Below are 13,216 nucleotides of genomic sequence, written 5' to 3'. Positions count from 1 at the left end.
TTTTACAGAATGTCTTTGGATTTTTTCTTATATATTTAATAGTGGATCTAGCTCTTTTAGTTTATAGTTACAACCTTTAAAGTTGTACATATTAGCACATTTGTATCTGGGAGGATGAAGAATTTAATCTATTGGGGAAACTTTAATACTTTGACATTTTCTCAGTGTTACTTTATGTGTTATATTAGTCACAACCCAGGTAAAAATTAAAATCAGCCTCAGAATAACCTAGGAATAGGTGAGCTGGAAACCGTTGCGTCTTACGATTTTTTTTTGTCAACTGGGCACTATCAGCATGGCAGGCTACCTGTGCAGGTATCCAATGGAGAGCTGAATCGAGGTAACTGCAGGCAGAAGGTATCTTTTAAAGAACATGCTGATAAAAAGCTTCAACAGCAGGGTATATCACTGGCATGCTGGGAACAGTGGTTGACAGAACAAACCAACATGTAACACTTGGATAGCTGGATTCAGGAGGGAATATATAAGACCATAAACCAAATGAGGCTTGTGAACAGCCACCAGGGTTACAAATCAGAAACCATTAAATATGTATGCCATGTGGGGCCACTGAAGAAACCAGCAGTGCTTTTCACTTCGTATTTTTGTGAATGAGGGCAGCTATCAACTAGAGAGCAGACAATAGAGAATATCATTAACTTTTGAAGAAGAAATTGTATAGAATTTGGAAAAAAATAGTAATTTTATCAATTGTCCATTTCAGTTTTGCCACAATCCCTTATTAACTATTAAGAAAACTGAGCTTCAATTAAATACAGCTTTCTTACTTCAAGTAATTAGCTTCCAAATAATATCTGCACTATGAGAAACTGGACTACTATTTCTTATACTTGCTTGACTGGTAAAAATGAGGAGGTGCCTTTAAAGCTGTTAAGATTGGTAGAACCAGATTTCTGCATGCTGTGAACAATATGATTAACAAAGACTTCACCATGCTGAATACAGAAAGAACAATAAATCATTAACACTGCGGGGGTGAGTTTTAATAGCCTTTGATTAATCTATAATCTGCCACTATGGCAATACTCTTTGGTAATGGAATTTCCAATTAGATTGTTATTTGAAACACAATTCATTTTACATTTATTAAATGTTCTGCATGCTGTTATGTTGTCATTAGGTAGGCATTTAGCAAACTGATCATTAAGGCAGCAAGAAGGGTCACAGACATTGTTTCCAGGATTCTCACTATCTTCTAAAACATTTATTTAATAACTTCAATGTTAGGACTCCAACATTAGGTGTGTTCTAATAATGACATTTTCTCTAAATTTGAACCTCATATTTCTTTCTTGTTGTTTAATACTTAGCAATATATTTACCATTTAGAGATCATTTTTATGAGAATGAACACTGTTAAATATAGATTAAATGGGAAATAAATGGTTAAATTTTATTCAATTGATTTAATGGTAAGATGGTGGATTTTGTATGTGTATGTTTAGTATGCACGCATGTGTGGGTATATGCACATTCTCATGCGTGTTTGTGTACAATTCTGTGTGTGTATGTTCCTATGGTTGGTTTAGGATAGTTTCCTTGTTGTAAACTTTGTTCACTAAGGCACGGTCTCTCAATTGAACCCAGCTCTCTCTCATTAGACTAGTCTGACTAGCCAGCTTGCTTTTGGGATGTTCTATCTCTGTCTTAACAAATGCTAATACTGTAAGTCTAGCATTTCCATGACCATCTCTCCATCCATAAAATGCTAAATTAATATATAATAATTATTGTATAATTAAAATTTGCCAATAAGTACTGTAAGTGTTTTTAGCTTATTTTATTCATTGCCCTACTACAATAGACCTAAAAATGGCCAGCATTGATACTAACTGGAACACACAGAGATTGTGATTGGTTGCCTGAAATAGATCTCAACTCCAAAGTATTTACCATTAATTATACATTTTGTTATCTATTTCACACATCCCAATAAAATACAGGTGTGCCTTGTTTAATTGGTCTCATTAAGTGTTTCATATTTTATAATTGGAGGGCTTGCTAAACCTAAGAGTGTCAAATCACCCGATACCATGTCTTCCAATAGCTATTGTCATCTTCATCATTTACAATAATTTCACTTGTTCTATTAAGGGATATCACATAATTTTATACCTAGTTACAGTTTACATGACCAGTAAAATCATATGCACCTGGAAACAAAATTTTATGTCACTTGTAAGATGTTTACTTTCCTATAGTAATCTAAGATCAATACACAAGAAATGAGAGAAAAAGTAAAACAAAACCCTCAATATCTAAGTTAGTCCTGAAAAATATTATACAACATATATTATATAGGTTACAAAATATTTGTTTCTTAGATGGGTGTGTATGTGTTAAATGTGTTTGTCAACTGGAAAGACCATGGTTTACCAGTGCAGATTCATGATTATTACATAATGATCTATCTGGCATCATATTATGTGGAAAATTATGTTCTAATGTTCTAATTGTCATTAACATCCTTCATGAAATTATTTACTTAAATATTCCTCCTGCTGTGGACTATAATAGCATATATTCCAAATACATCTTCTAAGTTAGTAAAATTATAGAATATCTTTCTAACATTAAAAACATTTAAAAACAGAAAGCAAAAAACATTATTGATTATAATTTAACAATCAGTATTTGATATCATTAAAATGACAACGTTAAAATTGACCCCCAAGTTTAGTAAATTTATGATTCTTTTAATTTTTAATTGTTTCTTTCAGGATATCACACCATGCCTCTTGATCTCATCTCTTCATCTTCTGCTTCCATTCTCTGTCTTTGCTACACTCCCAAAACAAAATTTCAAAATAAAATAAAAAATCCAAACCAAATTGTATAAGGAGGCTATTTGTTCATTTCCCAGCTCCCTCGACTCACAAAATAACCACACAAAAACTGTATTAATTAAATCACTGTTTGGCCTATTAGCTCTAATTTCTTATTGGCTAGCTTATACATCTTAACGTAACCCATTTCCATAATTTTCTGTTTTGCCAAGAGGCTCATGGCCTACTGGCAAGGTTTCAGTGTGTCTGTCTCAGCAGTGGCTCCATGGCTTTTCCCTTGACTCTGCCTTCCTTCAGTTTAGTTTTCCCCAGCTAGCACTGTTCTACCCTATCAGGCCAAGCCAGTTTCTTTATTAACCACAGCATACAGAGGGGAATCCCACATCAGCAAACCAAACAACTAATCAAAAAAAAGCAAATTAGAAAAATATTGGCATGAAAGCTATACTATGGCCACGTGAGTCACACATTATACACTTGAGTTCATACATCTTTACTTGTAGGTGTTCATTGCAACGAGTCATTGGTCTGGTTTTTTGATATATTATTGCTGCTTTGTGTCATGGAGATCTTGTGATTTTGGGTCTGCTGGTTCAGCCTCTTCATGTGCTTCAGCAGTTCATAGATGAGGAAGATGTTGGGGTGGGCTACCTTGCAGTCCTGATTCTGGGCCTTTCCTTCATTGTCTTTAACTGGGTAAGCTATACAGCACTGTCTCAGGTAGCTCACCCAATAAAACAGACAGCAAGGAGTTCTCCTAACCCAGTTCTCCTGCTATCACCCCCATGGTCCAGCACACAGGCATGAACATCACCAAGATCATCTCTCCTGTTTTGCCCAGGCAAGGTGCAGGGTCCCTTCTCAAGATTGTGACACTTGGTCACGGTCAGGGGTCACCTCTTCTATTCTCATGCCCCAAAAGTCAACTCTCCCACCTGTCACAGGTGGCTAGGGTTGGAATGCAGCATATTTCCCTTACTCTTGCCATCCAAAGGAATACAATGGAGGAGAGGCAGATCTCCTGCTATTTCTTCTTTTTATTTTTCCATTCAAAAATGTCCACTTCCCCCCCTACCACCATTTCCCTCCTGCTCCCCTACTCACCTTCCTCCTTCCCTCTCCAGTCTTAACAGAGGGCATGGTATCCTGCCCTGTGGGAAATCTAAGGCCCTCCCCACTCCATCCAGACCTAGGTACTGTGCATCCAAATAGACTTGGGTCCCAAAAGTTAGTACAAGCAGTAGAAACAAGTTCCAGTGCCTTTATCAACCCCCATTGGCAGCCACGTTCAGAGAGTCTGGCTTGATCACATGTTCGTTCAGTCCCAGGCCAGCTGGATTTAGTGAACTCCCATTAGATCAGACACACTGTCTCAGTGGATGTCCAACCCCTCACGGTCCTGACTTCCTTGCTCATCTTCTCCCTCCTTCTGCTCTTCAACTGGACCTTAGAAGCTCAGTCCAGAGCTGTGATGTGGGTCTCTGTCTCTATCTCCATGCATCGCCAGATGAAGATTCTATCGTGATATTCGAGATAACCATCAGTAGGTTACTGGGACAAGGCCAGTTCAGGCACCCTCTCCTCCGCTGCCCAAGGATCTAGCTGGGGACATCCCCGTGGACACCTGGGATGCCCTCTAGAGCAAGTCTCTTGCCAACCCTAAAATGGCTCCCTTAATGTAGATATCTTCTTCCCTGCTCCTATATCTGTCCTTCTTCCATCTCAGCCCTCTCACTCCCCCAAGCTCTCCCCAATTCTTCCCTTCTCTCTTCTCTCTCCCCCTCTCCCCTTCCCTCAATCTCACTCCCATGCTCCCAACTTTTACCTAGCATTGTTGTCTGCTTCCAATTTCCAGGAGGATCTATATATGTTTTTCTTTGGTTTCACCTTGTTATTTGGCTTCTCTAGGCTTGTGAACTATAGGTTCAATGTCCTTTATTTATGGCTAGAGTCCACTAATTAGTGAGTACATACCAGATTCACCTTTTGGGGTCTGGGTTATCTCACTCAGGATAGTGTTTTCTATTTCCATCCATTTGCATGCAAAATTCAAGATGTCATTGTTTATTTCTTATAAAAAGCAAATAAGTGGGTCTGTCTTTGTATTTTCTTTATCAGTTGTTAAAAGTGGCAATATGTGTCCCAAACAGTCATTTCAAATGCAAAGATTTTGAGTTCATCATGTTGACATTTCTTATTCGCTTTTCTTTTCTGTTTTGCTGTGCTTTTCCTTGTTTTCTTCATATTGCTCAATGGATTTTTACATGTCTTTAATCTTGACAATGAATTTGTGAAAAAAGTATGAAAACTTACTATAGCATATCTTGAATACACATCATGCTGCCTTCTCTATAACATGGTAATAAAATGTTACAGCAAAGTAATGTTTTTCATATGATTAAGTATATGGACATTGCATAATTGTCAATATGCAATCATTTCCACATATCTAAAATTTATTACATCACTGTGTTAATTTAAAACATTTACTTGTTTCTCTAAAGTAAATAAAAAAGCTAATGTATTACTACTTTGTACAGTCTTAAACGTGTCTGCAAGGTTGATAAGATGCTTGCACAGATTTATGATTCGGTTAGATCATCACTCCTTTCAGCAAGAAGAACTTCCTTTACAGGAAGTAGCCTCCATTCCCTCAGTTTTTGAGGTACTGCACTATCTCAGGTTTATAAGTAGAATTGCCTTTACTTATAATTATGTGGGGAACACACTCTGCTCATCAGACTTAATGGTGATATTTTTACCTGTTCATTCTACTTCTGTATTTTTCTCCTTTTATTAAAATAGTTTATTTTCTCATCAAAATATAGCCTGATTACCATTTCCCCTAGTTCTTTTCCTCCTAGGTCCTAGTCACCTCTCCTTACTCCTTGAGCCCCTCCCTTTATGTCTCTCGTTAGAAAAGAACAGACTTCTAACAGATAACAACAAAACCAAATAAATAAAATATAATTTAAAAATTACATCAAAATCAGACAAGGCAAACAAACAGAAGAAAAATAGCCCCAAGAAAAGGCACAGGAATCAGATACCTACTTGTTCACACACTCAGGAATCCCATAAAAATTCTAAAATAAAAGCTATAATATATACAGTGGACATGGTGCAATGTTGTGTTGGCTCTATGCTTGGTGCTTCAGTCACTGTGAATTCATATGAGCTTCTTGTGAAACACATTGTAGCCCAGTGGCAATTCCACCGCTCAGTTAAACATACCAAGATTGTTGAGATATTTGGCTAAACTTTTTCACAGGGTATATAGAACCATTTAGATATAAAACATTCATGTGAGAAATTTGAACATATATACATCCCCAAATCCTTTCAGTTCTACCTTTTATTTTTATCAGTAAACTTCTCACTAATTTCTCTGATTCTGACTTGGTAAGTGTCTTTTCCGACAATATTAAGCAAAGTAATCAGGTGAGATGACAATAATCAAGTAAGATACTTCAGGTGTCAAACTCCAGATGCTGTTCTGTCTATTCCTAATGAAAGACAACGTCATGTTAACGTTTTTAGAATCCTTGTCCTATCTCACTTGCCTACCTGTTTTCTCCCAATATAGAACTCTGCCACAGTGATCACATTGTGTCCCTCAAATAGGTACACATTTATTTTTCCATAGGGACTTTTCATTTGCTTTTTCTTCATTCATCATAACTTCTGACATGATCCAGTGGTTAGTTTGCTTACCTTTGTAGATATTTTATTAAGGGCTCTTCTTTCTCAGTCTGTTTTTGTGTGTGTGTGTGTGTGTGTGTGTAAAATCTTGAATATTCCCCATCATGCCTCATTAGGCAATTTGCTACATTCATCCCATTAGTGCTTTTTTTCCACATTTCACATACTGTGTTATTTTGTATGAGCATTTCCATGTATACACTGGAATATACATTATACAAGGAGGGATTTTACTGACAACTGGGCATCTAGAAAAACAGTCTGGCACATAGCAACCAGTCATTTTGTCTTGTATTAGTATATAAATTAATGTTTTATAAAATAAACTTACTTTATGTCTTAGTGGGATACAAAAACTACAGTTGGTATAATGACTAATATGGAAGTAGGGCATCTCGTGGAATTTTATGTGAGTAAGTGAGTCACAAAGACTGGCCAATTGCTTATGACAATAATAAAACATAAAGATTGCTGTAGGGATTTTTTGTCAGAGGCTGCTTGTTTGTTCCTGGCTGCACAGACCCAAAATAATCACTCAGAAACTATATTTATTAAATCACTATTTTGCAAATAACTTAAAAACATTGCTAGTTAGCTCTTATATCTCAAATTAACCCATTTCTAATAATCTGTGTATCACCCCAGGTCGTGGCCTACCAGCAAAGTTTTGGCAAGCTCCTTCAGAGGTATTTGTCTCTGTGGTGACTACATGGCTTCTCTGACTCTGACTATTCTGTCTATATATCTCTTCCAGCCTGGCTATATTCTGTTAAACAATTGGTCAAAAGCAACTTTATTCATTAACCAATAAAGGCAATGCATATACAGAAGGACTTCCCACATCAGACGTTGTAGGAAAGTTTATTTCACTTGTAATTAGCTCTTTGTGGTTAACCATGCAATTGATCAATTTTTAAAAAGCAGTGAGAGCCTTTTGAATTAATGAAAATCTTTAAATAGTTCTTAGATTTATGTAGCAGTGCTATTAGGGTCAGTGTTGATGACAGAATTAATCATGAATTAATCCTCAAACCATGTCCATATTTATGACTTTGAGATTCCTTACTTAAAAGCTGGAAAACAGAAGTGGTTTAGGCTTCAGTTTTAGGAGCTCAGACTTTAGGTAGCTCTCAGAATGCCTCCGCAATCTGAGTTTCTTTGTTCTGTAGTATGACATTTGTCAAATGTTCAGCATTATGAAACATGAAGTTCATATCTGATGCATCTTTTTTTATACATATTATTTGGTCATAAGTTATTTTATTCAGTTTAAAGATGCAATATAAAGTAGGGTTTTTTTTCCTACCTATATTCTCAAATAGGCATATTCAGGCACATAGAATAAAAATCACCATTTACAGCCTATTAAATGAATGATTGACCTTGGTAGTATTATCCATCATTGTGACTGTTACTCCAAACTGCTTTAATATTCTCTCTCTCCCTCTCCCTCTGTCTTTGTGTGTATATGGGGGGATTGTTCATATGTGCACATCCAACTTCCTAGAATTGATTATGGAAGTTAGAGACCAACTTACAAGAGTGAATTTCTTCTTGCACTATAAGAATCCCTGATATCACACTCAATTTTCAGGCTTTGTGGAAAGTGCTTTTTACCATCTATCTGATCAATCTTTTCATGCATTCTAATAGACATTATGCAGTCTCTAGAAATTAATCAGTTGAGAATATTAGGGATCACTGAATTCAATTTATTTAAAAGCACTCTCAATTATATAACATCTAGTTATATGATCCTTGAATTTTTTGCAAAGTCTGAAGAGAAATATTAATTTTATTCAATCAAAAATAAGTGATTTTGTAATTCTTTCAGTTTCAATTTTTCAATGTCAGGTACTAATTCAATAGATGTGGTTTCCTAATTACACTGGAGTTTTGTTTGTTTGCTTGTTTTATTGTCTGTGCAAACAATACCACTATACCTTGGGATTAAATATCACACCTGTCTTATGGTTTCTTTGAGGTCCATTCTTTTTGGTACCACCAGAAATTATTGCCCTGGAAACCTCCATCTTACATATATTTTATTCTGACATTCTATCATACTATAGTCATTATTGGACATTATTTTTAATGTTGGTTATTTAAATTTTGAGACCTGATTTTCTGAAGAAATCCTTAAGGCAGATATTGCTTCCATTAATACAAAGCATTCCCTGTTGGTTGGGTTCAGTTTGATAAGCTGCCACTTGATTTTCATTTCATACTGTATTTAGTGTATTTGGTTCATTCAATTGCCTCTGAATAGCATGTGAAAGCTATCATCATTCATCTTCGGAAAAATAGCTGCATAATGAGTTACTTACAGCAGTGTCAGTCATTAATACCACTAATAGAAGATAAGCAATATGGAATGGCAAAGGCTAGAATATAATTGATTTCTTTCTTCTGATCTTTAATTACAAGTGTTGAAAGTCATTCTAGATATTGAACTCTCTGCAAAGGGATGACCTTTCTGCAATGATGTTTCAAAAGTCCTGTATTTTAAAAGCAGATTTATGTTCTATTGGAGGTTAGGATCACTGTATTTGGTATTTACAAAACTCTTGAAATGAACCAATTCACCTTCCTAACTTTGGTTAAAAAAAGCATATTTTCACATGATCTGTGAGAAACATATTCAGAATGGTTATTGAAAGTGACAAGATGCAGCCATGTAAGTGGAGTATTTTGAGAGTAAGTAGCATGTTTTAGAACCATAAAATGTTCACGTCTCAGACTCCTATAACTTTCAAGACTAGATACAGGTTTACTTCTCTGATCTTATACTATTCTTTTAATAATTCAATTAATTTTTCTTTTGAATTGTAATATTCAAACATGCATTTTATAAAATAAATACATAACTATAATTTGTGTTATAGAATATTACCATTTAGTTTTAGCATTCACATACATAAGAAATACATTTTCTTAAAATTATCCTCTTATTGAAAATAGATTTTTTCACATTATATATCCTAACTATGGTTTTCCTTCCCTATTTTCTTTCCTGTTCACCCCACCTTATCTCACATCTGGATCCACCCATTTATTTTATCTCTTTAGAAAATAAACAGGCTTCTTTGTGATTGTAATACAATATTATAAAATATAATAATGTAATATGATCAAATGAACATAACACATTCAAATTGGACAAATCAAACAAATAGGAGGAAAAAATCCAAGGGAAGGGCCAACTCAGAAATCCCATAAAACACTAAACTGGAAGTCATAATATATAATCAAAGGAGCTGTAAAATTTTAATAATGTACTATCATGTGAATTTTAGAAAACAAATCCTAATCAATTTATTTGATTATTTAATTTTGTAGCTTGAATAGGAAAATGATCTTGAAAACTGAAAAGTCATGTGTTGCAAAATAGAATTCAGAAAAGTATAGGATAGAAAACAAACATAATTTTGCTTAGATTTTATGTGTTAGAGATGTGTTATGAAGAATAGGCACTGAAACTCGTATAACTGTGTTAAATATTTATAGATGTATACTCTAAGAGATTTCTGTATAAGGTCTCCATAACTGTTAAATAAAGCAAAAGATCTCTTCACCCATAGTAGAAAGAGGGTCAAAAACATGTTCACAGTAGAACAGCTAAAAGGGAGATCCATGCCATAACGTTAGCAATGAAAGGATGCTACACTACCAATACTCTAACTTGATTACTGAAATCCATCCACCAATGGTGGAGCCTGTGAATTTGTAGAACAAAGGGAATCTCAAAAGAGAAGGATTTTGAGCCCAAGATAATAAGATCATAACTGTTGTGTCAGATCGATTTAGACAGTTGGAAATATGAGGCTGTATTCAAAACAGAGATCTGTATTCCCAGGAGTAAGCAGGTAGTGAATTCAAAGAGGGAATGAGTACCTTTAAGAGTTGAAGAGGGTAAAGGATGTAATGCAAGAATGCTCAGGCAATCTAGTAATGGTCCTGTAGAGACAGTGTGATAAAAATCCATTGAAAAGATCAACTTCAAATAAAGAGTGTCACATTATGAATTAAGAAACCTATTAGATAAGTCAATTTACAGAATAATATAGTCTAGGAGAGGAATAGTATTTGAACAGTCATGGTTGATTGTAGCATGACTTGAGGGTTTTCTTGAACTGATGAGACTAATATTTTAAGAGTTGTGCCAGCAGATGTACATTTTCCAAACATGAGTGCTTTAGAGACAAGATTAAATTTATAGGATTATAAGTTGAATAAAAGAAAAATAAAATGAGACAAGCAAGGATATCATTGTTAGTTGCCTCAGCAAAATAATTTCCCAATGTGCTTGCTGAAGAATAAGCGAAGAACATCAAGGAAAGTAAATATAACAGCAATAGGTACTTTCTTAGGATGATTTATGGTTAAGAGAAGGAAGGATTGTTCCTTCAGGACTGTCTGGACATATCAAAGGAGGAGAGAATAGTTGGAGATAAATGTAGTAGAAGTTTAAAAAGAACATGAATATTAAAGGGAGTAAATAATAGATGTGGGCAGGATTTGGGGCAACTGGAGGTAATGAAAAGAGAATAGTACATTTTCTCATATGAATAAAATGGAGAAAGTAGATAGAAAGCACCAATTTAGTAGAGTACTACCTCACTATGGGTAATGGTAAAATATTGGTCATTTGAACATTGAATAAAAATGTGGCAAAAAGTAGTTTTGCAGCTCACCTTCTTTAATAGTGTGTGAATTCTCAGGTGTTACTATCAGTTGTTCTGAATTCCTATTACCTGCTCACCTGCAACTATGTATTGTTTGCTCTAAGCAGTGACTTTACCTATGTGATGTACACAGCAAAAATACCCCCACCAGCTAAGAATGTGCTAATAACACAACTATGAAGCTGCTTGTGAATTAAATTTTTTATTGTAAAATGTAAAATTACTTCTCTAGAATATCACTTAATAGAAAAACTAAAATAGCAGGAAATATAAAAATTGCAAAAACTAGAAAATAAATGTGATGATTTTGTCATAAAAATGTCAATTAAAGCCAAATATATTGGAGGACTAAATCTGCTAATACTAAAAAAAAATATTTTCCAAAAAGATAGAGTAAATGGAGAAGGACATTAAAATACTAATTTAAAATCAATAAAATAATTGATGGCGTGATTGCATGGAAAAATTAAAAATCATCATTTAGAAAATTATAAGCATGTTAAACAGCAATGAAGCACACATAATTAGACACACAATGTATATAATGAAAATACACTATTATAAAAACAAGGAATTTTCAGAAAACATATTCATCATAGATATAATATGGTGTTTTAATACTAAAGGGTTAGTCACTGAAGAATGAATATCATAGGTGGTCTTGTGTGAAGGGTAATGGACCAATCGTAATCCACTATCAGAAACATGCTTTATTAAATTACTAAAAAACTAATAAAAGAAAATTATATTGTAAAAGTAATTTTATAGGCATTTTTTAATGAAGTGACATGACATTTTATCTTCTTCATATTTTGTCCTCTTCTCTCTCACTTCTGCATTTCACAGGCCAGACATTGTGTTTAGCTTGTCTTTAATGAAACTGGTATGTATTTGTGAAAAAGTAGGAACAGGCTGAAGTACAACCGACACAAAGCAATGCCAATCATATGTATTTAGAGAAGAAAGTATCCATGAGCAAAAGTTAGTTGAACTTGTCAACAGTACATAATCAACACTGGTAACATGCCTGTCAGCTAGCTGCACACACTGGAGGAATTTGCAAAGCAAAACACCTGGGCCCACTGCAAATTGGTGACATAGCACACAGAAATTATTATAGCCTAAAGCCTGTGGCTGTCAGACATTTTGAAAAATATATGGAATATCTAAGATATCCATTAAGATATTTGGAATTAAATATAGATTTATGCTCTGTGCTCTTTTCCTTCGTGTTTACATGATTTGAGAGAAAGACATCAGGTTCCTGTTTCTGCTTACTTCAGAGTCAAGGCAAATAGGAAGGTAGTAAAGCATGGATATTTGGTTGTTTTCCATTAGGTCAAATGATTTGAATCACGACTCTGATATTCAAATTTTATTCTGTTTAAAGATAATGGATTGTTGTATTCTATTGGTTAATTGGCTTAACTATGAACATGAACTTTCTTCATTTTATTTTTATCTTTACCTGAATTAGTTTTCTTTTAGTTCTTTTTTAATTTTACATACATTTTATCAATAATTTTTATATTTCACTCATTAAAGCTAGTTTTCTGGTTTTAGAAGAAAGATATTTTTATTTTACACCAAAATACAATAAACAAATGAAGTATCTCAAGCTACAAATGCATCTTGAGATACTCATTAGAATAAATAAAGTCTCTTCATTTGCACAGTTGCAAGACTTAAAAAATACTGTTAAGGATGTGATTCGAATATGAGGGTTTGCATCCTCAGTGAAAGGACTTTAAGCAATAGTATGCTTTATTCATGAGAAACCACATAGTATTCTGCCATTGTTAAATTAAAATTTTGGTTGTCATACAATAGCAGGAAATAGTTCTAAATGATCGCTTAATTGATTGATTTATTGTGAATGTGCTAATTAACACATACACATGGATATAAATGTGTATATATATGTATACACACACACACACACACACACACACACACACACACACACACAGTATGTAGCAGCCCAAGGAAAAAGTTGAATGGTACAATTAGGGCTCATTCCAC

The 13,216-nt window shown here is 34.3% G+C and overlaps 1 protein-coding gene across 3 annotated transcripts in view; it reads left to right on the top strand.

Annotated features, from left to right (window-relative positions):
* Nucleotides 1-13,216, top strand: part of Grid2 (glutamate ionotropic receptor delta type subunit 2) — a 1,433,911-nt gene that overhangs the window by 309,087 nt on the left and 1,111,608 nt on the right. The window lies entirely within an intron of this gene.

This window comes from Arvicola amphibius, chromosome 2, assembly GCF_903992535.2.
Source record: "Arvicola amphibius chromosome 2, mArvAmp1.2, whole genome shotgun sequence".
NCBI lineage: Eukaryota > Metazoa > Chordata > Mammalia > Rodentia > Cricetidae > Arvicola > Arvicola amphibius.
Note: the sequence above shows the minus strand (reverse complement) of the source record. Positions and strands in the feature narration are given on the sequence as shown.